We start from the raw sequence: 26,029 nt of genomic DNA on the forward strand, positions 1-26,029 counted from the left end.
CTACTATTGTGCTGTTAGTGATATCCTCTTTGAAATCTGTTAGGAGTTGTTTTAAATATTTAGCCGGTCGTTCATTAGGAACATATACGTTTAAGAGTGTGATTTCTTCCTGTTGTACATATCCCTTGATATACAGAAAATGACCTTCGCTGTCCCTTTTAATCTTTTTCATCCTGAAATCTATGTAGTCAGATACCAGGATGGCCACTCCAGCTTTTTTAAGGGGGCTGTTTGCTTGCAGGATTGTTTTTCATCCTTTGACTTTGAGTCTATGTTTACTCTGTTTGTTCAGGTGTGTTTCTTGCAGGCAACAGAATGTTGGGTTTAATTTCCGGATCCATTTTGCCACTCTGTGTCTCTTGATAGGTGCATTTAGGCCATTGACATTGAGAGAGATTATTGTCATGGGGTTTTGTGTCATCTTTCTGTGGGATTTGTTGTTCTTATGGGGCTCTTCCTTGTCTTACAGTAGCCCCTTTAGACCTTCTTTCAAGGTTGGTTTTGAGTCTATGAAGTTCCTGAGCTGTTGTTTATCCGAGAAATAGTGTATGGTTCCTTCGAGTTTGAGTGAGAGTTTAGCCGGATAAAGTATTCTAGGTGAGGCATTCATTTCATTGAGTTTTTTCACTATGTCCCACCATTGTCTTCGGGCTCGGAGCGTTCCCTCTGACAGGTCGGCTGTAAATCTGAGGGGTGCTCCTTTGTATGTGATTTCCTTCTTTGACCTTGCTGCTTGCAGAATGGTGTCTCTATCCATAGCATCCGTCATTCTGACTTTGATCTGCCTTGGAGTCTTTTTATTTGGGTCTCTTTTTGCTGGTACTCTTCGGACTCCTTGTATCTGGATGCCGGCCTTCTCCAGTTCTGGGAATTTTTTAGCAATGATGTCTTTGACTGTGTTTTTTTCATTGGGGTTACTTCCCTGTGGTTCTGGTACTCCAATGATTCTTATGTTGTTCCTCTTGAAGTCATCCCCCAGGGGTCTGATTCGCTCTATAGTCATTTTGAGGTCTTTGGCCATGATTTGTTGTTGTCTATAAGCTTTCTGCAGCTCATCTTCCAGGTCGCTGATTCTGTCTTTGGCTGTAGTCATTCTACTGTTGAGGGCATCTAGTGAGATTTTTAATTCATCTACCAATTCCTTTATTTGTGTGACTTCCGTTTTTAGGTTTGAAATTTCTGCTCCCATTTCTTCCTGGATTTTCTTGGTAGACCGTTCCAATGCTTCATTCATCTCCTCCCTTAATTTATTGGATGTCTGTTCCATGTTTGCTTGGAGTTGGTCGACTCTCCTCCAGATTTCCTCTCTGAATTGTTTATCTGAGAGGTCGTAGATGTGAGTAGCCCCTGTTGATGTTTCTGGTATCTTTTCTTCCCCCTCTCTTCGTGGAGGGGATTTTTGCTGCTTCTTCATATTGTTACAGAAGTATAGAGTTGGAACTTTGTAGTTATTTATTCCTGTTCCCTCTTGTGGAAAGAAGGGGCTCTGATTGTGCTAAACTTCCCTTATTCACTGACAACTTTTATAGTGTCAAACTAAGCTAATGGGTATTTTGCATAAGTGCTTGAGATCGCAAAAGTGAATTTTCAAAGAAATTCACAGTACCGATTGAGCTGAGGTAACAAAGGATAACTGCAGGCTGCTTCGACAGGAGGCCACGCCCACTTTGAGACCACGCCCACTAAGACACAGGCCATGCCCCAGTGTCTTCCTGTTAGAGATCTTGGTACCTGATGGATGGGCGCAGTTACAGAGCCAGATCGGAAGACAGTGTGCGTGGGGCACGCGGGGTGCGGCTTCAGGAACTCCGGGAACGCAGACACAGCCGGCGGCGGGAAGTGGGGGACGGGAGGGCGTGGCCGAGGGATGGTCTTGATACCTGATGGATGGGAGCAGTTACAGAGCCAGATCGGAAGACAGGGTGCACGAGACGCGCAGGGTGAGGCTTCAGGCTGGCAAAGGTGTTTTGAATGAACAGAATGACTTGGAAAATTTGTGTTAATTACCTTAAAATTCGCACATTCTCTCAAACTACAATAAAACAAACCTTACTTGAGAAGTGAAGAGTGCATATGTACTTCAAAGTATTCTATAGCTACTATATAACAAAATTACGCATCTTAATTAATAACCTTATAAATAGAACTAAATATGATGCTGCCTGTTTTGACTAATATTCAGGAAAAAAGATATTATTTACTTATATATCTTTTACTAACATATTTCCAGGTATAGGTGAATGATGTGAGAAAACAAGGAATGAATAATAAAGAATATATTTTGGGGTACTTATAATTTTGACTTGATACCTAAAGTTCCTTCACTATGTTTTATCTGATGCAGTCAGAATATAACAGATCAGAAAAATTAGCCATCGTGTGTATCTCATCAATATGTAGAAAACATCACATCTCTGTTCAGTTTTTGACTATCGCTCAAAACTCGCCCAATTCTGTAATGTTTACACGTGCAGAAGGAACCTTTGAGCTCAAGAAACCCACTATTGGAGTGAGAGGCCAATGTGCAAACAAATAATAATGACACTGTTTGTTAAGCCCCCAGTAGAGGGAAGAGGGAGGAGAGATGACTTTGAAATATGAAGCAACATCTGAATTGGATCTTTATTTTGGGAGGAGGAGAGGCTCCTGAATAGTGCTCAAAAGACCCTGGTGGCCCCACTCAGTCCCTATTAGCTAAACAGGTTGACCCATATCTGAAGACAAGAAAATGCAGCAATACTCTGGTCCTGCCAGGATTACCTGGGCTACATTGGTGCTGGTTGGGGGCTATAGGCATGGAACCACGATGCTGGGAATAAAACCACAACAGACTGCTTGCAAAACACCTTTACCCCTGTACTACCTCCTTGGCCCCTGAACTTGATCTTTAACAGGATTATAAGTAGTTTGGGAAAAGAAGGGATAATATAATTTCAAATAAGAAATACATATTTGTGCTTGGTCCAGTTCCTGGTTTAGAGCCCCTAAACCCTTTGGAATTTCCTAAGGTATGAGAGATAAAAGTGTCTTTTGTTATTTTCAGATCTCTTTCAACCATACCTGAGCTTTCCAGTAGAACCAAAGAAGTGAATTGATGTTGGAAGTTTCAGTCCCACTCCAGGGAAGAAATGGGGCTGGCGTTTGAGATTAATTAATGACCATTTTTTTTTCTCTCTCTCTCTCTTTATTTTTTTTATTTTTTATTTTTTTGCTTTTTGGGTCACACCCAGCGATGCACAGGGGTTACTCCTGGCTTTGCACTCAGGAATTACTACTGGCAGTGCTCAGAGGACCATATGGGATGCTGGGATTCGAACCCGGGCCGGCCATGTGCAAGGCAAACGCCCTACCCGCTGTGCTATCGCTCCAGCCCCACTCTCTCTTTATTTTTTGCAACCAAGCTTATGCAGTAGGGGTCTTAGCAAAACCCAGAAAGTTTCTGGGTTAGTGAACATGTGGACATTTAAAGAGGGTGATGTGTCCAAGAAGAGGATGGCATTTCTGCACTCCTGCCACTTGCTCTGCCCACATTTATTTTCCTGCTTTATATATGTTCCTTAATGATATCCTTCTAAAAATAATAAACTGGTAATTTCATATGTAACCAATTTTCCTGAGTTCGACGAGGTGCTGTAACATATAAATCAAACCCAAGGAGGGGTATTAGCGAGCCTTCACTTTATAACAGCGATCAGAAGTACAGGCAATAACATGGATCTATGATTGATGAATGAGAGACACTGGAGATGGAGACAGGCTATGGACCAGTGAATCGAGGTAAGGATTTCATTGTAAGTCTTGCTAAGGCATATAGACTAGAGAGCAATATTTTTATTAAGAATATCTCCATAAACCACTTGTTTCTTGGATTATTTGTGAAGTGTGACCTTCACAAAAAAGTTTCTTGTTCAGGTAAATTTGAAAAATGCTAGCTTTTACTCCTGCAGAAATTTCCAGTCCTCTCAATATGCACATCTATATGTCTATACAAAGCAGAGAGTCTCTTGCTCGCATGCCTGGCTATCTTCCCCGGGGCCCCTCGGAGGGGATAGACTCCAGCTTCCCTCCCCACCCCGAGCAGAGCTCCCAGCAGCCAAAGACCACCAGAACCTAGCTACAGCCATGCTCAAGGCCCCTCTCCACATGTTCGGATGGGCCTCACGCATAAAGGTACCGGCAGAGGAACCCAGGTGTGTGTAATCCCATCAACAGTCAACATCCAGAGAGAGACTTAAGAGCAAGCTCTCAGAAGAGAGTGATGCAGAGAGAATCTTGCCTGCATGCCTGGCTGTCTTCCTCGGAGCGCCTCGGAGGGGATGGGCTCTTGCTTCCCTCCCCACCTCGATTAGAGCTCCAGGCAGCCAAAGACCACCAGATCCCTCTAAACACGTTCGGATGGGCCTCTTGCATGAAGGTACCGGCAGAGGAACCCAGGTGTGTGTAATACCATCAACGGCCAACATCCAGAGATTTAAAAGCAAGCTCCCAGAAACATGCCGCCTCAGATATCTTGTAGCCTACTTCTCCCTCTGGTAGAAACTGGCAATCTTCTGAGAGTTTCCTGCCCACATGGGACAGCCTTGCAAGCTTCCCATGGTGTATTCATATGCTAAAGCCAGTAACAATCTGGATCTCATTCCCCTGACCCTGAAAGAGCCCCCAGTGCGACATTGTTAGGAGGCAAGTTGAGATAGACTTCTAAGATCTCAGGGAAAGGACAAAATGAGAGGTTACTGAGCCCGCCTGAGAAATCGGTGATTAATGGGATTTCGTGATCGTGATACAAAGCATGATAATAAAGATTAACTTTTACACACTTATTTGTTTCACATACTCTTTATTTATTTATTTATTTTTGCATAGACCATTTTAAAGATCGGTATTCCAAACAAGGTGATTTGGAAATGCTACTATAAACAATTAAGTAGGATTAAAAATCTTAATTGTTGAAAGTCAGGGAGATTCTTCTTGTCCAAACTAGCACACAAAAAATGCAACATTGGTAAGATTAGAGAAAAGAGGTTTGAAGAGAGACAGAGTTAAGAAATGAGATGGAAAGCTAATACAACAGTTTAAGCAAGGACTTGGGGACTATAAGAAAAAGTCTGAATTTGGAAGTTTTCCAGGCTAATTGAACACAGGGAATACAGAAGTAAATAAAAAATTAATAAGGAATTAATCAGAGTCTCTTGCCCCCATGCCTAGCTGTCTTCACTGGGGCTCAGTGGAGGGGGTGGGTTGAGTTTCCCACCCCATCCCGAGCAGAGCCCCGGCAGCCCAAGACCTCTGGAACCCAGCCACAGCCATGCTCAAGACCCCTCTCCACATGTTCAGATGAGCCTCACGCATGAAGGAACGGGCAGAGGAACCCAGGTGTGCAAGACTTGGGGCTGAGATCTCCAAGCCTGCTGGGATCAGGACTGGGCCTTTTCTGCCCAGATCCCCCATTTTCCAGCAGCTAGGTAGTCACACACAGAAACTGCCCTCAGTGCCGTGTGTAAAACCAAGCTCCCGGAAGACATCTTATAGCCTAGTTCTCCCTCTCAGAGAACCTGGCAGGCTACCGAGAGTTTCCTGCCTGCATGGGAGAGCCTGGCAAGCTCCCCATGGTGTATTCATATGCCCAAACCAGTAACAATGATGGGTCTCATTCCCCTGACCCTGAAAGAGCCTCCAATGTGGCACTATTGGAAGGGACGAGTAGAGAGAGGCTTCTAAAATCTCAGGGCTAGGATGAATACAGACGTTACTGAGACTGCTTGAGAAAATTGACGATCAACAGGATGATGATGATGATGATGATGAAGGACTTAATCAAGTGATGAAAGTTAATGTCATCAATAAAAATTGGCATTATGAGTCTCTTAATAAGATATACTAAAGACACGGCACCACATACATCATATTCTGGCAATGCATAAGCTAAAACTAATCTATTTACTTATTTATTTTGCTGTTTTGGCCACACCAAGTGATGCTCAGAGGTAATTTGTGCTCTGCATTCAGGAATTACTCCTGGTGGGGCTTGGGAGAACCATATGGGATGCTTGGGATGGAACCCAGGTCTGCCACGTGTAAGGCAGACACCCTACCTGCTATACTTTAAAACTAATGTTAAAGTGCTGGCTTTAAAATTAATCTTTTTTTTTTGTTTTGCTTTATGGGTCACATCTGGCAATGCACAGGGGTTACTCCTGGCTCTGCGCTCAGGAATTACCCTTGGTGGTGCTCAGAGGACCATATGGGATGCAGGGAAAAGAACCCGGGTTGGCCGAGTGCATGGCAAACGCCCTACCCGCTGTGCCATCACTCCAGCCCCTAAAATTAATCTCAAAGAAACATTAGATAAACTCAAATTGATATACATAAAAGCAAAGGGACATACTATTCAAAAACTCAGTATCATAGGACAAATAAATTCTGTACATTTGAAATTATTTAAAAATAACATTGAGAAAAGTAATTCTACAATTCCACCTATAAAGCCAACTGTTACCAAAATATAAATCAATGATGGCTGTACATGCTCATTGTTAGTGATGGAAGGGGGACAGAGCCAAGGAGGAACAAGTTGAGAGAAGGTGATAAGTTGTTCTGTGATTTTTCTTTTTTTAGACCCGATATTACATTTAAGAGACACGCCTGGGAAATTGTGCTGGAATTTCACAAAGAGAACTAGAGTTTGAGGTTTTGAAGATATCTTAACATGAGATAGTCTCTGTAACCTTTTCAATGAAATGAAAATAACTTCATTTTAACGACCTCGAGTATGAAAATCTACAACTTTATCTTTGGCATAGAACTTAATCTCTAAATAGAATATCTAAAAATATTCCTGAGATAGAGTCTCCCAAAAGGAATACTGATAGTAGTGACTTCCTTAGACTCAAATTTAGAAGAAAAATTCTTATAGGTGTCTTACACTAATAATAGATTCTAAGGCAATATTAGTGAGCTGTAGATACTATTTGACTTCCTAAAATTTAACCACAGAGAATTTTGTATATTTTCTCAAAACTTATTGAAAATAACTTAAAGGATGAGATTTTAAGATTCCTCAAGAATATTAGTTATTAGTTTTAACCTTTCTAAATTTCACAATCTGCAGAACTTGTTTTTCAGGGTTAACTTGGATACTAGCTTGGTAAAATTAAACAACATAACAGTGGAAACAATATTTGCTTTAAGAAAGTCTTCCCTTAAACCCAACCTCTAACTTTATTTTTTAAAATGTAGAACACTAATGTTAAAATAGATTACATGAGTAATGCTAAAAAATGGTCAGATTTTCCAAACACTTGATTATAAAAATGAACTCAAAATACTTTGCTGAAATAAATATTATCTTAATCTTGTGTACATAAGGCAGTTTCAAATTTTCCAACTCTGAATGCAAAATATTCTTATATGACCCTTGCCAGAGATATCTTTCCATCTTGTTGTGACAACAACTTATGCTACCCTATAATAACTCATTCATTTATTTCCATTACTTGGAGCAATCATTTGAATAATAATGGAGTAATCCTTTCTCTCTAATTACTGAATTTAAATAAATGCCATGCCAATTTTATCTGAGCCTCGCCAGACTGTCTAGAATTAATTCTGACTTTATCGCTTATTAATTAAGACCTTGAAAGACATTTCAATACAAAGGTATTTCTCTGTATCTTGTGTTTCCATATATTAGAAGGAGAAATGAGGGACCAGAGAGAAGGTATGGTGGGTAGGTTATTTGCCTTGCATGATTCTGACCCAGGTTTGATTCTTGGTACCCCCTACAGTCCCCTGAGCCCTCCAGGTGTGACCCTGAATGCAGAGCCCTGAATGCAGAGCCAGGACTTTGAATGCAGAGCTCTAAGCACAAATGGGTATGACCCTCAAACCAAAATGTGTTAAGTAAATAAAAGAATAAATGATAGCACTAAAGCCTGGTCTCTGTGCCACATTTTCCTGAGAAAATTACCTGCCTCAATGATAGAGGTTTTATTTTCTTTAAGCATCATCAGAAGCTACAGGAGTACTTACTTTTACACCACGGATCATCCTAAAACTTCTCAAATACAGTTCAGACTGTTTGGGGGTGAGAGTACTCCCCCAGTAATTTCAGAAGCAGATGACTTCTGTACTGTTGTGACCACTGTTAGCTCTAACATGACCCAAGGGGGGATTTTTTTTTTTTATTAGTGAATCACCGTGAAGTACAGTTACAGGCTTACAAACTTCCGTGCTTGCATTTCAGTAATACAATTATCTAGTACCCATCCCTCCATCAGTGCTCATTTTCCAACACCAATGGTCTCAGCATTCCTCCCACAACCCCCATCCCGTCCCCTCAACCCCACCTCACTTCTGTGGCAGGGCATTCTCTTTTGCTCTCTCTCTCTCTCTCTCCTTTTGGGTGTTGTGGTTTGCAATAGAGGTATTGAGTGGCCATCAAGTTCGGTCTATAGTTTACTTTTCGTCTGAATCTTTCAACCCAAATGGGTCCTCCCAACATCCTTTACTTGGTGTTCCCTTCTCTATCTGAGCTACCTTCTCCCCCAGCATGTGAGGCCAGTTTCCAAGCTATGAAGCAGACCTCCTGGTCCTTATCTCTACTAGTAGTGTGTGTTAGTCTCCCATTCTGTTACTTTATATTCCACTCAGTGAGTGCAATGAGTGCTATGCCTGTCCCTCTCTTTCTGACTCATTTCACTTAACATGATACTTTCCATGTTGACCCACTTATATGCAAATTTCATGACTTCATCTTTTCTAACAGCTGCATAGTATTCCATAGCATAGATGTACCAAAGTTTCTTTAACTAGTCATCTGTTCTTGGGCACTCGGGTTTTTTCCAGATTTGACCCAAGAAAATTTCTAGAAGTGACCTTGACTGTTCACTCTGTGCCCCATGTTCTGTTTAAGTGATTATGCTCTGGATTAGAAGAAGGAAATCTCACTTTTCTCTGCTCTACCTTTCCTTTAGAATCATAGAATCTAAGGCCTGCCTGCCACTGCATCCTATAATTACCCAAGTTAACCAATTACTAATTTTAAATGATAAAGAAATCTCTTTTAATATCAGGAAAACATTATGGAAATAGCAAAGCATAGGAAAGTTGATACGAAGGTTATTAGAAGAATCGGAGGAAAGAACAGCTTTTAATGGCCCACAGAAAGTGATGCCATGGTATTGCAAAGAGCAAATTATAACCAAAACTGGGTGGAAGAAAAAATTTTAACAACTTCTATTACCACTGAAAAAGTGATATGTCATAAATTTAAAATGGAGCTCAAATAGATTTCCACACTAGTTTATAAGGTAAATTCTAAACCAAAAATAGCAATATGAAGGCCAGTGGTTTCTTCAGAAGAAAACTGTCCTCACATTCCAGGAACTCACAGAGAGATTGTTGAAAAGAACAAGCCGTGCACACAGAAACACACCCAGGAGAATCAGTCATTCCCTGGACAGGAATGTTAACTCTGCTTTGAAATACTGAAATAGCGAGGCGATGCTGATCTCCCAAAGAAGAGGGGAGTAAAGTTGGCAGGGTCATGTACCTTGGAACGTTGGATAATCCGTTCATATTTTAATCAAATATAGTGACTCCTCACTGATATTAGACTGTTTTCCAGACCTAAAGAATATATGGGAAGAAGCCAATTTAAGAAGGAAAGCTCCCCTTAAACACCACGGGCAAATAGTTGTATAAAAGCAGAATGTTAAGTGACACAAGGGGTGAGACGAGACAACTGGCCACATCAGATGCTATATTCTAATCTGCAACTACTACAAGTTTCTTTTCAATATACAGCTCTTATTTTTCCTCATCTGAAAAAGTGAAAGATTTTAATGAGATTAGAGATTATATTAGAGAAGATTAGAGATTAGAGATGAGTCTCATTATTTTTATTACTAAGTACTCCATGTGAACAGCTTTCTGACTGTTTCAAAGTCCATCTCAATTGGACTCACTGTGGCTTTAATCATACTTCTTTTTGCTCCTGGAGGACCAAGAAAGTCTGAGGGAATTCTCACATGATCCTTCTCTCCTATGAAATGATGAAGCGCTTCACAATACAATATAGTGCCTCTTATTGCTGGGAATCTGCCTCTCACTTTACCAGAATTTGCTTAACTATGTTTGCTATAGGGAACTGAACCCTGGAGCTAGATGGAGTTTAAATGATCACTTTCATTATTAATTCCTAAAAATGCACAAAATCAATTACCAAATAGTGGAGGGGTGGGGGAGAAGACCAGACTAGAGGTGACATAGGAACAGTGGTGGTCGATTACGGGTACTTTGGTGCTGCAGCAATTTTGTATATTGGAACCATAAACACTTTGTCTGTGGTTTGTTTATGAAATAATTTGTTTATGAAATGTTTCATAATTATCTAAAGTATTTTTAACTAATTTCTAGAAAATTAAAGAAAGAAAAGTTAGAGGGAAAAATTTCTGTAATAAAATTAATTACACATGTTGGGGCTGGAGCAATAGCACAGCAGGTAGGGCATTTGCCTTGCATGCGGCAGACCCAGATTTGATTCCCAGGATCCCATATGGTCCCCTGAGCATCGCCAGGAGTAATTCCTGAGTGCAGAACCAGAAGTAACCCTGTGCATTGCCGGGTGTGACCCAAAAAGCAAATAATAATAATAATAATAATAATAATAATAATTACACATGTCAAAAGTGTTTATAAGGTATTATTCCAGCAATTAATAAGTTGTTGGGAGATTTCAAATAGCAAATCAGGTAACTTGGAAATCTGTAAAACAAATTTAAATTAAAAAATTGTTTTTCAATAAATTATGCTTGCTCAGGAAACAGAAGTACTTACATGGAATAGACTGCAATCATGCATTATTGATTAATGATTTGTTGATCAATGATAGATCCAATAAACGGCAGTTTTGCAGATGTTTTGTAGACAATATTCTGATAACTTCCCTATTGTGGACAATGACTAAAATTAAGGTAATGAGGCTTGGGTTCAAATCATGACATTAACAAGCTACATGTCTTTAGGGGCTAGAGCGATAGCATAGTGGGTAGGCATTTGCCTTCCACTCGGCCAACCTAGGTTCAATTCCTCCGCCCTTCTCAGAGAACCCAGCACGCTACCAAGAATATCTTGCCCCCATGACATAGCCTGGAAAGCTACCAGTGGCATATTTGATATGTCCAAAACAGTAACAACAAGTCTCACAATGAAAAGAGATGTTACTGGTGCCGCTCGAGCAAATCAATGAGTAACAGGATGACAGTAACAGTGACATATCTTTAGACAAGTCATCTAATTTTTCAGAGCCCCAGTTTCCCAAACTATAAATAAGCATGTGGAAGCAAAGATAAATAAATGGGACAACATTAAATTTAGAATCTTCTACACCTCAAAAGAAATGATGATCAGGATGCAAAGACAGCCCATGGAATGGGAAAAAATATTTATTCAACACTCATAAGGAGTTTATATCAAAGATATATAATGCACTGGTAGACATCTAAAAGAAAAAAATCAAACCTCATAAAAAAATGAGGACAAGAGATGAACAGAAATTTTCTTTAACAAAGAAGTACAAATGGCAAAAAGGTACATGAAAAAAATGCATCACTAATAATCAGAGAGATGCAAATTAAAACAACAATGAGATATCATCTCACACCACAGAGACTGGCACACATCTAAAAAGTGAAAACAACAAATGCTGCTGTGGATGTGGAAGAAAGGGACTCTTATTCACTGCTGGTGGTAATGTCCACTGGTCCAGTATTTATGAAAACAATATAGACATTCCTAAAAAATCTAGGAATTGAACTGCCATTTGACCCAGCAATTCTCATTTATTGGGGTATACTCCAAGTACCCTAAAAAAAATGGAGAAAAAACATTTGCACCCCTATGTTCCATGCAGCACTGTTCATAATAGCCAAAATTTGGAAACAACCCAAATGGCACAAAAAACAAAAGAATAGAAGACTGGATAAAGAAACTATGGAACATATACACAATGGAATATTACTCAGCCAAAAGGAAAAATAAAGTCATAAAATTTGCTGCTATATGGAATGACCTAGAGAGTATCATGCTGAGTGAAGTCAGTCAGAGGGAGAGAGTGACAAAGAATGACATATCATATAAGGAAGGGATCTAAAGGAACATAATGGTGGAAAATGAACATCCGAAGACAAAACAACAGCAACAAAACCCATGAGAAATGGTATTCAGTAAGAATCATGCCACTTGAGGGGACGGGGTGGGGGTGGGTGCAGATAGAATAGGGAGGGAGCAATAACTATGTTGGAAGGGTGTGAAAGGTGGTAAAGTGTTATGTGGGAAACCCTATCAGGAATAGTACTGTAAACCACAGTGCAAATTCTTATATATATTTTTAAAAAGAGCTCATAGAAGCAGACTGATGGAAAGGGGGCAGATGGGGTGGAAGGTGGCATTGTAGAAGGAAGTGGACACTGGTGAAGGATTGATAATGTGACATCATATGCCTGAAACCTGATCATGAATAACTTTGTAATTTCACAGTGACTAGAAATAAATAAATAAATTTATAAAGGACAGTCTTAGGTAATTGAAGCATGAACTGTGCCTTTTTTCCTTTTTTGCCCTATAAAAGATGATCCATGTTGTGATCATTGAGGGAGGGGAATAAAAAACAGAGATGCAGGAAAATGAGAAATAAGCACTTAATAAAACTACACAAGCACTTGACAAAGTTTCCGACATATTCTCTGAGAAGCATTTTTCCAAGTATCATATTTTTGTCGTTTTTCAATTTTCCTTAGAACTTGTGGGATCTAGATGTTTCAAAATAAGAACTATCTAAAATAAATAAATAAATAAACAAATAAATAAATAACCCTCTTTTTTGAAGATGAAGTACTTCCTATCTTGTAATAAATGTCCTAGCCCCTTTAAGTCTGGACTGTTTTACAAAACTTGATTCCACAAAAGCCTTTCAGAATTAGTGCCTGTGTGATAGTGCAGGGTTGATTCCTGAGTCAGCCAGGAGTGACCTCTGAACAAATAGCCAGGAACAAGCCCTGAGCACCACTGGGTATGGCCTCCAATGCAACCACTCCCCTCCAAAAACAAAAAACTTTTTCAGAATTACTATGATCATTTTCAAGTTTGTTATGGCTGCAAATATATTGCTACAAGGTATAAAATAACTAGTTTCCTAGTAATGTCATGGAAATTTATTTTAATTTATTTTTGTTTGTTTTGGGGTCAGTGGTCAGGGATTATTCAGGGATTACTCATTACTCAAGGGACCACTTAGGGTGCCTGGGGTCAGCCACATGCAAGGCAAGCACCCTACCTTTGTACTATCTCCCCAGCCCCTAAATTTCATGAAAATATAGACCTTAAAGACATCTATAGAAATCAGCCATTTCTACAATCATACAGCTGAATGACTAAGTTTATATAACTCAGAAATAGGACCAGAAACCAGATATTCTTATTTAATTGCTGCTACGATGAGAAATGCCCCTGATATCTGGTTTCAAAGCAGGATTTTATGCGGGTATTCATTTTGAGAAACAGAATATATTGTTTCAAGGAAATACTTTCAGCTTCATAAATTTGCTATCTGTGAGTAAGGTCTGAGGACCTAATATCTAACAGTTACAAAAGCTAGTAATAATGCATTATTATAATTGAAGTTTGCTAAGAGAGTAATTATGCATACCTTAACTAAAAAATAAAATGTGTGAATCAATAGGTGAGTTGATTTATATTTACATAGACAGCAGCTTTCCTTTCTTAGCACTTAAAATTTTAATTCCATACAATTTTCAACTACACCTCAGTAAAACTGAAATCAAAGTTGCTATGAAGTAGGCCCTTTCAGAAGGAATGATGAATTAAATATTCCATGTATTCTCCCATGCTTGAATTTTTTTTATTGAATCACCGTGAGATACAGTTACAAAGCTTTCATGGCTGAGTTTCAGTCATACAATGATCAAACACCCATCCCTCCACCAGTGCACATTTACCACCACCAATGTCCCCAGTATCTCCCCCTCTTGTCCCCCCCACCCAGCAAACTCTCTACCTGCCTCTGGGCTCTGTGGCAGACAATTTTCCCCATACTCTCTCTCTACTTTTGGGCATTATGGTTTGCAATATAGATACTGAGAGGCTATCACGTTTGGTCCTTTATCTACTTTCAGCACACGTCTCCCATTCCGAACGATTCCTCCAACCTTCATTGACTTAGTGATCCCTTCACTATTCCAGCTGCCTTCTCCCCCAGCTCATGAGGCAGGCTTCCAACTATGGGGCAATAATTCTGGCCCTTGGGTGTCTACTGTCCTTGGGTGTCAGTCTCCTATTATGTTATTTTATATTCTACAGATGAGTGCAGTCCTTCTATGTCTGCCCCTCTCTTTCTGACTCATTTCATTTATATGCTTGAAATTTTTTCGTGTGACTTTTATAAATAAATATCCATTTTGGCAGGGCAGGGAGTTTCTGGTTAAAATCTCCAACCTGGAACTCAACAGACATTGTCCCTCTGCTTCTTAGCCCGGAAAGTGACTATAAACAAGACAGAAGCCCTCTTATTTGTTTGTGCGATTTCCATTTTTCTATTCAACTTTAAAGCAGTCATAAATCCTGCTTTCATCAGTGACTTCCTTTGTTTTGTAGGAATCCAAAGAATTATTTTGTTTCTTGAAGTTTAGTTATTTGAATATTTCCCCCACATTTTAGAGGAAATCTTCTCTATTATATTTTAAAATAATGATTCATACATTTGTTCGTATTTCTATCTGAGGGGCATTTAGAACCCTTATATTGAATTTTATTTGTTCCTTGTTTATATCTATTATCATTATTAAAACTGTTTTATACCTGTGGTCATTGTGGTCACGTAACTATTGTCAACCGTATCAGAATTTAAATCTCCAGCTCTATATATTTTGGTTTTCACTTTTACTATTAAATAATATAGTAGTGTTTTGATAAACAATTTTGCTTACTTAGCTAAACATTTTTTTCTATATATCACTATATTTTTTAATATTTGGCTTTGATTTTATAATTTTGTGTTTGTTTTTTAAAAAACTTGTGGAATTCATATGAAGGTTTTTAGTTTTTGATTCTTGCCTCCGAAATGATTTCACATTTTTTTTGGTTTCTGCCCATCACTTTAAGTTCACTACTTTTCAATTTTTATGGACAGAAATTGGGTATGCCTTTCTTACTAAACTGCTGAAAGTTTAACATGTTTTTTAAAGTTAGGTGTTGGCAGACTGATCACTCTTATCTGCGGTATATAGAATATTTGATGAGGAAATGTAATGTAGTTAAGGAGGATACCTAGGCCACCCTAGATCCCAGGGTATAGGGAGAAGAAAGCCAGAGAAGAAAAGAAATTGAGGGGTAGGGGTAAAAGAAGAAAAAAAAGGAAAGCAAGGGGGAAACAGGAGTCAGGGGCCTTGGGTACACTGGTAATAGGGGGGAGTAATATAGCTATATATACAAACCACAGACTCAACAGCACTGAACACATGAGATTCAAACTATAACCCCCAAACTAGAAAATATGCCTGTTAATTTGACAGGCAGCAGGGCAGGGGGGACTTTAAGATCATTGGTGGAGGGAAGTTGACATGTTGGTCAATGGGTGCTAGAATGTTATATGCCTAAAACTCAACCATCAATAATCTTGTAAATCAGTTCCTTAAATAAAACATTTTTCAATAAAAAACAGTAGTGTTAGGAGGAAGAACTGTGAATAAACCTCACTTGTACACCTCTACTTCTGCCATCCTGAGGAAGCTTCATTTCCCGTGTTCTGGCAGCTGTGTCTCACTGAACTCACCTTCCCTACCAGGACAGCACAGCTCAAGTACTCAGGCACCCACAAAAGGCTGCACCCTGAGTTCACTGGGCACGGCAAGCACATTCACCCACCCAGGCCTCAGGGGAACTTGGAAGCCAGCAGTGTGTGCCGGTGTTTTATAGTCCTTTTTCAAAAAACAAATATATGACTCATAACCATATTGTTCTTTGTTTGGCTTTCATCTCTCTGAGAGTTTGAAGTGTTTATAGGAAAGAGTGTAGATTTATTTTGAAAGACTTGTTATTTTATATGAAGAATTCTTGAACATTAACCCTTAATCTGACATACTGCATGCAAATACTTTCTCTCATTCAGTAGTTCAAATTTTGGAATGTTCGCCTATATTTTCCTCAGAGCTTTTTATGGATTCTGGTCTAAAACTCAAGGTCTTTGGTCCACTTTGAATTAACTTTCATATAGGATGTGAGAGGCGGGAGCGATAGCACAGTGGGTAGGGTGTTTGCCTTGCATGCAGCCGACCCGGGTTCGATTCCTTCGCCCCTCTAGGAGAGCCTGGCAAGCTACAGGGAGTATCTCGCCTGCCAGGCAGAGCCTGGCAAGCTACCCGTGCATATTTGACATGCCAAAAACAGTAACAACTAGTCTCACAATGGAGATATTACTGGTGCCCGCTCGAGCAAATTGATGAGCAACGGGATGACAGTGACAGTGACAGGATGTGAGATATAAGTTCAGTTTCTTTTCTCCTTTTTTTTTGCATGTAGCTATCCAGTTTTACCAACATCCAATGTTTTTTACTAAAATGTATTGCTAATATTTCCAAGTGAAGAGTTATGATATATTTCTAAGGCTCAACACTTCTGCTGTCAATTTCTACTCCCTAATCCCATTTACATATGCATATAAAGCAAGCCAAACATAAGGAAGTTACAGAATCTATTCTCCCTGTTTTAGATATACAAGTGTGAGCAAAGGGCACCAAGTGCTAAACAGGGAGCGTTTAAAAATACAAAATACAAGCATTGTTCCTCCCAGTTTCTACTAACTTTAAGTTTAGTTTTCTCTAAGTGTTATATGAATAAATAAGTTAATACATTATTTCTTGACCAATATAAAATTTTGTGTACATTTGGAAAACAAAGAGTCAGTCACTACTGATCATCTACTAACTCATTACTCCTTTTTTTCTGATTAGTAATTAATGAATTCAATAATTAATTAATTAATCCATTAATTCCATGTACCTCTATGTGTGTGTATGTGTGTGCACTTTATGTATATGTTCTCTTTGTTATAGCTTAGGATTATGGTTAGTTTATTTATTTTGATTGTTCTTGTTTTTTTAATAAAATAATATAATATAATATAATATATTTTATTATATTAAAAATGAAATAAAATATTTAGTATTTTCAATTACCCTTTAGCTACAGTTTTACTACGATTCCATAGATCTTTCTATGTAGTGACTTCTTTAATACCATTTTCTGAGTAATTGTAATGTATTATTTCTTTTGTGGTCCTATAGTTACTGAAATTATATGAGTGGTTGACCTTTTCTAATATCCTTCTATAATGAATTTTTACTTTATTACATTATTGTCAGAGATTATGACCCTTATACATTCTTATAGCTTCCATATTTGAAAAGTGGATATTTATTCTCTGTCTACAGGTTACTGAGTTTGATTTAGTCTTTTAAACGCATATAATCCTCTTACTCAGACCCCATATATTATTATGTAATTCCATGTCAAATCTCTGCTTCAATTGAGGTCTTAAAGGCCAAGAACAATAGATTCAATAACTAAGAGTCCTGTATCCTAAGTCCAAGGGCTGGCTGACCTAAATGATACATGCCAAGAGATTATAAACCAGTTTTTTCAGCATTAGCAGGTCACAGTGGATTTATAGAAACTTAATTGAAGATTAAGCTTCAGAGCCTCCCCTTGCACTTGCCCCTCCCCTCACCAGATAATGAATAATATTCATTAAAAAAGGCATTTAATATTAATCACTGCACTGGAAAACCAGAAACACTCTGACTCTTATAGCTCATGCATGAAAGAAACTTAATAGTGGCTTTCTTAATTTTGCAAAAATTTACAAGCAGTTCTAATAAAGAATTATATATATGGGTGAATGAACTTCTACATTAGTAATAAGAGAATTAATTAAATGTGCCACATCAAAGAAATTCTGTCCCAATCTATCAAAATGGCATTTCTAAGTGATTGATACATGAAAACAAGATAAAAGAACATGCAGCCAAGAATAATAAGTAAAATAGGAAATAAAGATATTTGAGATGAATATCAGAAAGTTAATAAAAATATTGCTATTTTTAATTTTGTGGGCTTCAGGGTACCTATAAAATTATCAATTAGTTATGATTTCTTTTTATATTCTCAGTCATATTGATGCTCATTCATAATTTTGCATTTGATCTTTTGTATTATTCTTAAAATCTCCTCTCCCGGCCCGTCCTCAAGCTGTATCAGCAAACTGTCCAATAAAAAGGAGGCTGGTTCCTCTGGAGATTATGAGTAAAGAATCAAGTGTTGAAAAATGCAGAGAAAATTTATTCTATACTCAGGCCTTAGGCTTGATAAAAAAAAACTGGAGAAACTAATTAATCAAGGTGTGCTCCACAATTACCATCACCATGTTCCTTCGTTATGAAGTAAGGTTATTATATTGCCTCATTCAAGTGAGAAGAACTCTAAAAGAATCATGGGAGACCTTAGTTAAAATGCACATTGTAAGAAATCATCTTGAGGCTTCCTTGGAGATTTTGGATGCTGGAGTTGTCTGTTTTTTGCCAACAAGGGAAAAGTAGAGTACTAGAAATAGCTATACCTCCCAAGAAGTAGAACAAAAGACAAGAAAATTCTGGGAGATATCGCTTATGTCTATAACCTTGAATATGAATCGCATATATTCAAACTCATCAAAGGGTTCTCATTAAATATGTGCAGTTCTCTAGATATGAATCATACTTCAAAAATATGTTAGTTTTTAAGAAAGATTTAGATCTGCTTTCTTTTTTCTTTTAAAAAATACTTTCAGGTATATAAAAGTTGATTATATGCCAAAACAGGTTAGAAAAAATAAGCACAAAAGGGATTTTCCATGGAATAGTGATTTGATTGATTGATGAAAAAGGCAATTAATTCAAATTCTAGTCCACTGAATTAAAAATGTGCTGCATCCACACCACGAAACAGTATACAATTATTTATAAATATCATGTACATGCTACCATGCAAGACCTACAAGACAGTGTAAACATTTTTAGGGGCTGGAGCAATAGCACAGTGGGTAGGGCATTTGCCTTGCATGTGGCAGCCCCAGGTTCGATTCCCAGAATCCCACCACCAGGGGAGATTCCTGAGTGCAGAGCCAGGAGTAACTCCTGTGCATAGCCAGGTGTGACCCAAAAATCAAAAAACAAACAAAACCAAATGAAAAACAGTGTAAATGTTTTTAAATGAGGTTGTAAAACAATACATAAAGTTATATTTTGTTGCTCTAAATATGTGTGATGTTGCCTAAATGCTAATAAAAGGCTTTGGAATAACATTCAATAAACTATCTACTATACTTCGGGAAGGAGTGGGGGCTGGGAGATATTGAAGGGATACAGAAGATAAACTTCTTAACTAATTACATTTTTCATGAGAATAATGTTATGCATTAAATGTATAAAAGATTGTAGTAGAAATATGGAAATTCTCCATTACTCAGCTTGAAAGTTTGGATTTTATAACCAATAGCAAGAAAGTAGACTTGAATGCATTATGAATTATAAAGCTATAAAATTTTGTGCTTCTGTTTTATTAGACAATAATAAAATATTTAATCTATTACATCACCATTAATATTTTGTAGTAAAATATCTAACGCTATTAAAGGAGCTATATTATAGAAGCTACTATGGCTAATGGAGAAGTCACAATCCATAGTAAGTTAGATGCAAATATCACCAAGTATCTTGGAACTGCAAAATGTTGGATGTTGTGATGTTCTATCTGGGCTCATTGAGAATCTAACAAAACGTGTAGCTTATGGTTACTGAATATGTGTACATTTAAATGACAACAATTTGAGTAATCATACTGAGAAAGTGGTAGTGGGTGGGCTTCATTACAGAAGTGATGTGCCATTGTCAATCATGTCACTATCAGTAGTGAGAGTCAGGCAACAAACAACAAGGCCTTCACAAGTGCTATCTCGGATACATATATTCTCATTTAATCTCCACACGCTTCTTAAAACAATATTCGGATTCCCATTCTACAGAGGAGGAAACGGAGTTTAAAGACATTGAACGACCCATGAGCAACTTGCCCAGTGTACAAGTTAGCGAGTAAGTAGAGCCAGCTGCAGTCATTTTTAATATTGCTAAGATCAGATTACATTGGGCAAATTCTCCAGCAATCCTAAGAACTGTGTATTCATTTCGGTGTTAAGAAATATAAATAGAAACATAGTTAGAGTTCCATAGCTTAAATTTTATTTTCTTCCAAGTTTCACCAAAGGAATTCAAAGCATAGAAGGAACAAATGATTTGTGAGGAAAATCCAACAATTAAAACCGCATGATTCTTCTTCACATGCTTTCCTATTGCCTGATTTTTTTATATAAAAGTCTCTTTCCCTACACCCTCCTCCACACATATCCTCCTTTATCTTTCCCAGGCTCCCATTGCCTGACAATTCACCTCCATCACAGTCCCAATGCTGCCCCACTATTTCAGTTTTCAAGTGATTTTTGTTCATTAGGCCTGAACTCAATTCCGGCATGAACTCTGCATGACCTGCCTGTGACTTCTTCATTGCTACCTGACATAAGTGTGTCTCAATGCCAAATTCCAAAAGTTTGCTCCAGTTTGAGTCAGTTTTTCAGTACAAACAATGACTGTCATGATCAATGTTAAGAATGGAGCCCGCACCCCCCACCCCATCTTTGGCCGCTGTTTTTGTGAAGTTTTTCTAGCAAAGTGATTATATAGCTCAGGAGGAAATACTTGATGCTTTCAGCACTTTGACTTTGAAGCACTGGGTAGAAAAGCTGATGTTTATTGGAGGGAAACCTGACCTTAAGAAAGGACATAAGTTGTAAAGAATATGTCCAAAAAAAAAAACAACGGAATTTGTGTCATGGGGAAGGTACTGGGAAGGGAGAAGAAATATCACAAGATTGTTTAGATCCAAGATAACAATTTGAAGGATGGTTACTTGGAGGCAAAGGAAAAAGAGAACTTGTTCTATGCTGGGATTAGGACAAGCATCACAAAGAATGAAAAGATAACATTAATTGGGGTCAAATGGGCAATCTGCACCATGTGATAGAGAAAGGCTCAGATTTGGGGTGAAATTAGGAATTCTTCAGATTCTGAAAAACAATTGATCCAAAGCTGACTTAAAATTTTATTTTTTTGTCACAGTCTGCTCAACTTAGAAACTCACATGTTGCTCACAATGCCATCTCATCTTAGTTTTTAGTGTATCTCTCTGTTTTTCCTTCGCTTCCTTTAGAGCTATTATCTTAAGTCCTCTTGATGTCAAGAGGCTTATCAAGAGAAAGGAAGAGATCACGGTTTCTACACCATTAGACTAGGTAAACCCAGGGGAGGGAACAATGTTATTTAACTCTGTGTCATTAGCAACCAACCCCAGGTTTGGCTTCTAGTATGCAGTTACTCAATAAATATTTGCTGAATGAATCAGACCTGGAGCAGACCACCCACCCCGGGTAGCCAGGTGTTGTGTCAGTGGAAACAGAGCAGATCAAGGACAGAAGAGATTAGGCAATCAGAACAGGCAGTGAGAAAGAATTTGAAAAGGATAATATTCAGCAGTAAACATGACTTGATTATTTCTAAACACATAATAGGAAGGTACAGACTGGAACTAGACAGATGACTTCTATAATTAGAAATGATAGCACATGATCGTTTCCTCCAGTACTACCCACTAGCAGCAGAACAAAACTCAAAGGACTTAGTGGCACTCTAAACCTTTCAAGGAAAGGTTAGAAGTAGAACTGATGGAAATGACAGCACACTCTCTTCCTTTGGGTAATAAATTCTCACCCTAACCTTCCATTGGTCCACCACCCAGGACAGAAGAAGACTTATCTGAGGAGAGATGAATGAAGAAGTAGCTAGAGTCTATTTTTCTGACACTCTTGACAAGTAACAGAATAGTAAGTGTGTTCAACATATACCTTGGATCAACTAGAAAGAAATGTTTTCTTTTCCACTGTTTCTTAAATCCGTTAAATATGCCTGTTCTAGACAATGTTTCTTCCAATCTGGAGCGACCATGAGCCAAGAACCCCTCTTTCATCTGTGAAAAGTTTACAATGAATGATAAAGAGAGATTTTTAAACTCTTCTCCTAGCTAACTTTTCTCATTGAAAATGCATGAAATGGAAGTGGGTCAGGAATCAAGGGAAACCAGAGTGAAGTCACTCTTGCTCAGTCTCTGCATATTTAACTTAAATTTATCTAATGGTCCCTTTAACATTGTTACAAGAACCATCATTTCTCTCCATTTCTACGCTGACAAGAAAGAATTGTCCTTCACAGAAATACGTAAAAGGAGTATACATTAAAGTCTGGTATTACACGTTAAACATAAAATGTAATTGAAATAAAAAGGTGACTGAGTTTTCGAGTGTCCCTTTGGAGATCCTGATTAATGGCATGCTATGAAGGGTATGGACTTTGAAATAACTTGTGATCTTTCATTACATGGAGTTAGGTGAAATTTCCATTTACCAGAGAGTCAAATTTCATTCTGACAATTTTGTGACTTCTTGGGCATCTTAGACTTCTCATTTAAAAAGCCTGTATTTTTTTCTAAATTACATATTTGGCTCCTGTGTTACTCTTATCTCTTCTTTCTCAGAGTTTGGCTCTAGCACAACTATTGCAGCTGGACCACAGACTTCCCTGGTTGGCAAAAGCCTGTGGAATTTTGAATTCACATGCTAGGAAAATGCCATTTTCCCCCTCATGTTAGTTCGGATGTCAGACTCAAAATATCCCCCAGTTCCAGAGTAGAGTCTTTCCCACTGCCCACGAAATTCTTTCTCCCTGTCCCTTTATTATCTCAACCTACAAATCCTGCTAATTCTCTAAAAATATGGTAGATTACTGTGTTCTAAGTTTGATGGCAGGGTTGGGGAGATAGTACAGGAGGTAGGGCACTTGCCTTGCATGCAGTCAATCTTGGTTTGATTCCTAGCACCAGAAATGGTCCCATGAGCACTAACAGGAGTAATTTCTGAGCACTACTGGGTATGGCCCCAAAACACAAAAAAGGAAAATAAACAAATATAAAAACAAAATAAATAATAACAATAATAAAGATTTATCCTGTCAAACGAACATTGATCTGGAATGCCTACCAACATCTGTGTGATTTAAGAATAATAATATGGGATCTCGGAGGGGATGGGCTCCAGCTTCCCTCCCCACCCCGAGCAGAGCTCCTAGTGGCCGAAGACCACTAGAACCTAGCTACAGCCATGCTCGAGGCCCCTCTCCACACGTTCGGACACGCCTCACACATGAATCTACCTGCAGAGGAACCCAGGTGTGTGTGATTCCATCAACGGTCAGCACTCAGAGACTTAAAAGCAAGCTCTCAGAAGCGATATGTTGTAGCCTACTTCTCCCTCTGGGAGAAACTGGCAAGCTTCTGAGAGTTTCCTGCCCATATGGGACAGCCTTGCAAGCTTCCCATGGTGTATTCATATGCTAAATCCAGTAACAAGCTGGATCTCATACCCCTGACCCTGAAAGAGCCTCCACTGTGACATCCTTGAGAGGGCTGAGCTGAAAGAGACTTTTAAGATCTCAGGGAAAGGACAAATGGAGAGGTTACTGAGCCTCTTGAGAAATCGACGATTAACGGGGATTTTGTGATTTGTGATTCTTGAATATGGGGTCCAGAACAATAGAACAGTGAGTAGTACATTTGCCTTGCACACAGCTGACCAATTTTTAGTCTCCAGCATCCCATATGGTCTTCTGAGCCAACTAGGAGTGATTGCTTGCTAACCCTGCCTGCTCCCACCCCCCACCTCATTCACACTAAAAAGAAGAGTATGGGCTGTAATATAGAACAGCGGTCAGGGCACATACCATGTGCCAGATTGGGGTTCAGTCCCAGTAACATATGGTCCCCAGAGAATCACTGAATGTAGAAACAGAGGCCGCTGTGATGTTTAAGTGACCCAGATTACCCTCAACACCACCAACAAATAGCATCTTTGGGTCCTTGCATTGAGCTTCCAGCTCAACTGGACATAAGTCACAGGTGGGGCCCAGCCTCCTAAGCACTATCTTGCACTCCCCTAAAAGAATTGCAATATAGGAATCAGGTTGATAGCTCAAAGGAGGGAACACGTACCTTCCATGTGTAAGACCCAGAGTTCAATCCCCAGCACTGTATGCTTCCCCAAGCACTGCTGAGTGTAACTCTGGTGGCCCTCTGATAGCCCACCAATGAATTTCCCTAGCACCACCCCATCAAACACTGAGTCATCAAGCCTGGACCACCAAGCTTAGTAATACTAGGAGTAACCCTACATATGCCAGGCACTACTCAAGAGGGTTCGTCTCCCTATTCATAATAATGACAATTTATTATCAATTAGAGTCATTGTCACTGTCATGCTGTTGCTCAATCGATTTGTTCGAGTGGGCACCAGTAACGTCTCTCATTGAGAGACTTATTGTTACTATTTTTGGCATATCCAATACACAAGGGTAGCTTGCCAGGCTCTGCCTCTTGGGCTCGATATTCTCGGTAGCTTGCCTGGCTCTCCGAGAGGGGCAAAGGAATCAAACTCAGGTCAGCCACAAGAAAGGCGAACGCCCAAACGCTGTGCTATGGCTCCAGCCCAATGACAATATAAAATTAAATATTTTTCACTGAATATCTCCTAGAAGCATTACTATTACAGGAGAGTTAGAGGTAGAGAACATCTAATTTGTGCCCTAATATAATTATAATTTAGTTAGAATGACATATGGCTGAGAAATTCTAACATTCAATGGGAAGCAAATCAAGATATATGACAAACAAATGTCATTGCCAATAAGTGTTAGCAGGACAAAAATATGTTAAAAATCCCTAGCACTCAGGGATAGATTTTGACGTGGGTGAAGATGGATGGGTAGCTAAAAATTTGCTCAATTCTCACACTACCCTACGACAGGATTAGACTTCACAGGCAAAGATATCTCCCATGACTGTACTCCACAGAAAGAATGGGAAAGAAAGAAAGAAAGAAAGAAAGAAAGAAAGAAAGAAAGAAAGAAAGAAAGAAAGAAAGAAAGAAAGAAAGAAAGAAAGAAAGAAAGAAAGAAAGAAAGAAAGAAAGAAAGAAAGAAAGAAAGAGAGAGAGAGAGAAAGAAAGAAAGAAAGAAAGAAAGAGAGAGAGAAAGAAAGAAGGAAAGAAAGAAAGAAAGAAAGAAAGAAAGAAAGAAAGAAAGAAAGAAAGAGAGAGAGAGAGAGAGAAAGAAAGAAAGAAAGAAAGAAAGAAAGAAAGAAAGAAAGAAAGAAAGAAAGAAAGAAAGAAAGAAAGAAAGAAAGAAAGAAAGAGAGAGAGAAAGAAAGAAGGAAAGAAAGAAAGAAAGAAAGAAAGAAAGAAAGAAAGAAAGAAAGAGAGAAAGAAAGAAAGAAAGAGAGAGAGAGAAAGAGAGAAAGAAAGAGAGAAAGAGAGAGAGAAAGAAAGAAAGAGAGAAACAAAGAAAGAAAGAGAAAGAGAGAAAGAGAGAGAAAGAAAGAGAGAAAGAAAAGAAAGAAAGAAAGAAAGAAAGAAAGAAAGAAAGAAAGAAAGAAAGAAAGAAAGAAAGAAAGAATTAAACAAAGAAAAAGAAAGAAAGAAAGAGAAGGAAAGAAAAAGAAAGAAAGAAAAGGAAAAGATTGGTAGGGAAGCTAGAACAGAGATGGAAAAAACACTCATTTGTAGGTAACTGGCCCATAAAAACTGGTTGTAAGGACATGTGCTAGAGAAAAAGTAAGTCTTAAAATGTAGACGCTTTCTACAAATTAAAATCATCCTGCTCAAAGTGGCAATGGTCTTAGAGTCAGGAAGACAAGCTGGCTAGACAGGAAACAGTCAAAATAGAAGCAACAGGGAAAAGACAAAGGACAGATGTAAAAGTCTGGTGACTGC

At 38.6% G+C, this 26,029-nt stretch overlaps 1 pseudogene; it reads left to right on the top strand.

The window, feature by feature from the left end:
• The first annotated feature begins 1,738 nt into the window (after nucleotides 1-1,738).
• Nucleotides 1,739-26,029, top strand: part of LOC129402434 (glyceraldehyde-3-phosphate dehydrogenase-like) — a 101,807-nt pseudogene continuing 77,516 nt past the window's right edge.

Source organism: Sorex araneus, chromosome 1, assembly GCF_027595985.1.
Source record: "Sorex araneus isolate mSorAra2 chromosome 1, mSorAra2.pri, whole genome shotgun sequence".
Classification (NCBI taxonomy): Eukaryota; Metazoa; Chordata; class Mammalia; order Eulipotyphla; family Soricidae; genus Sorex; species Sorex araneus.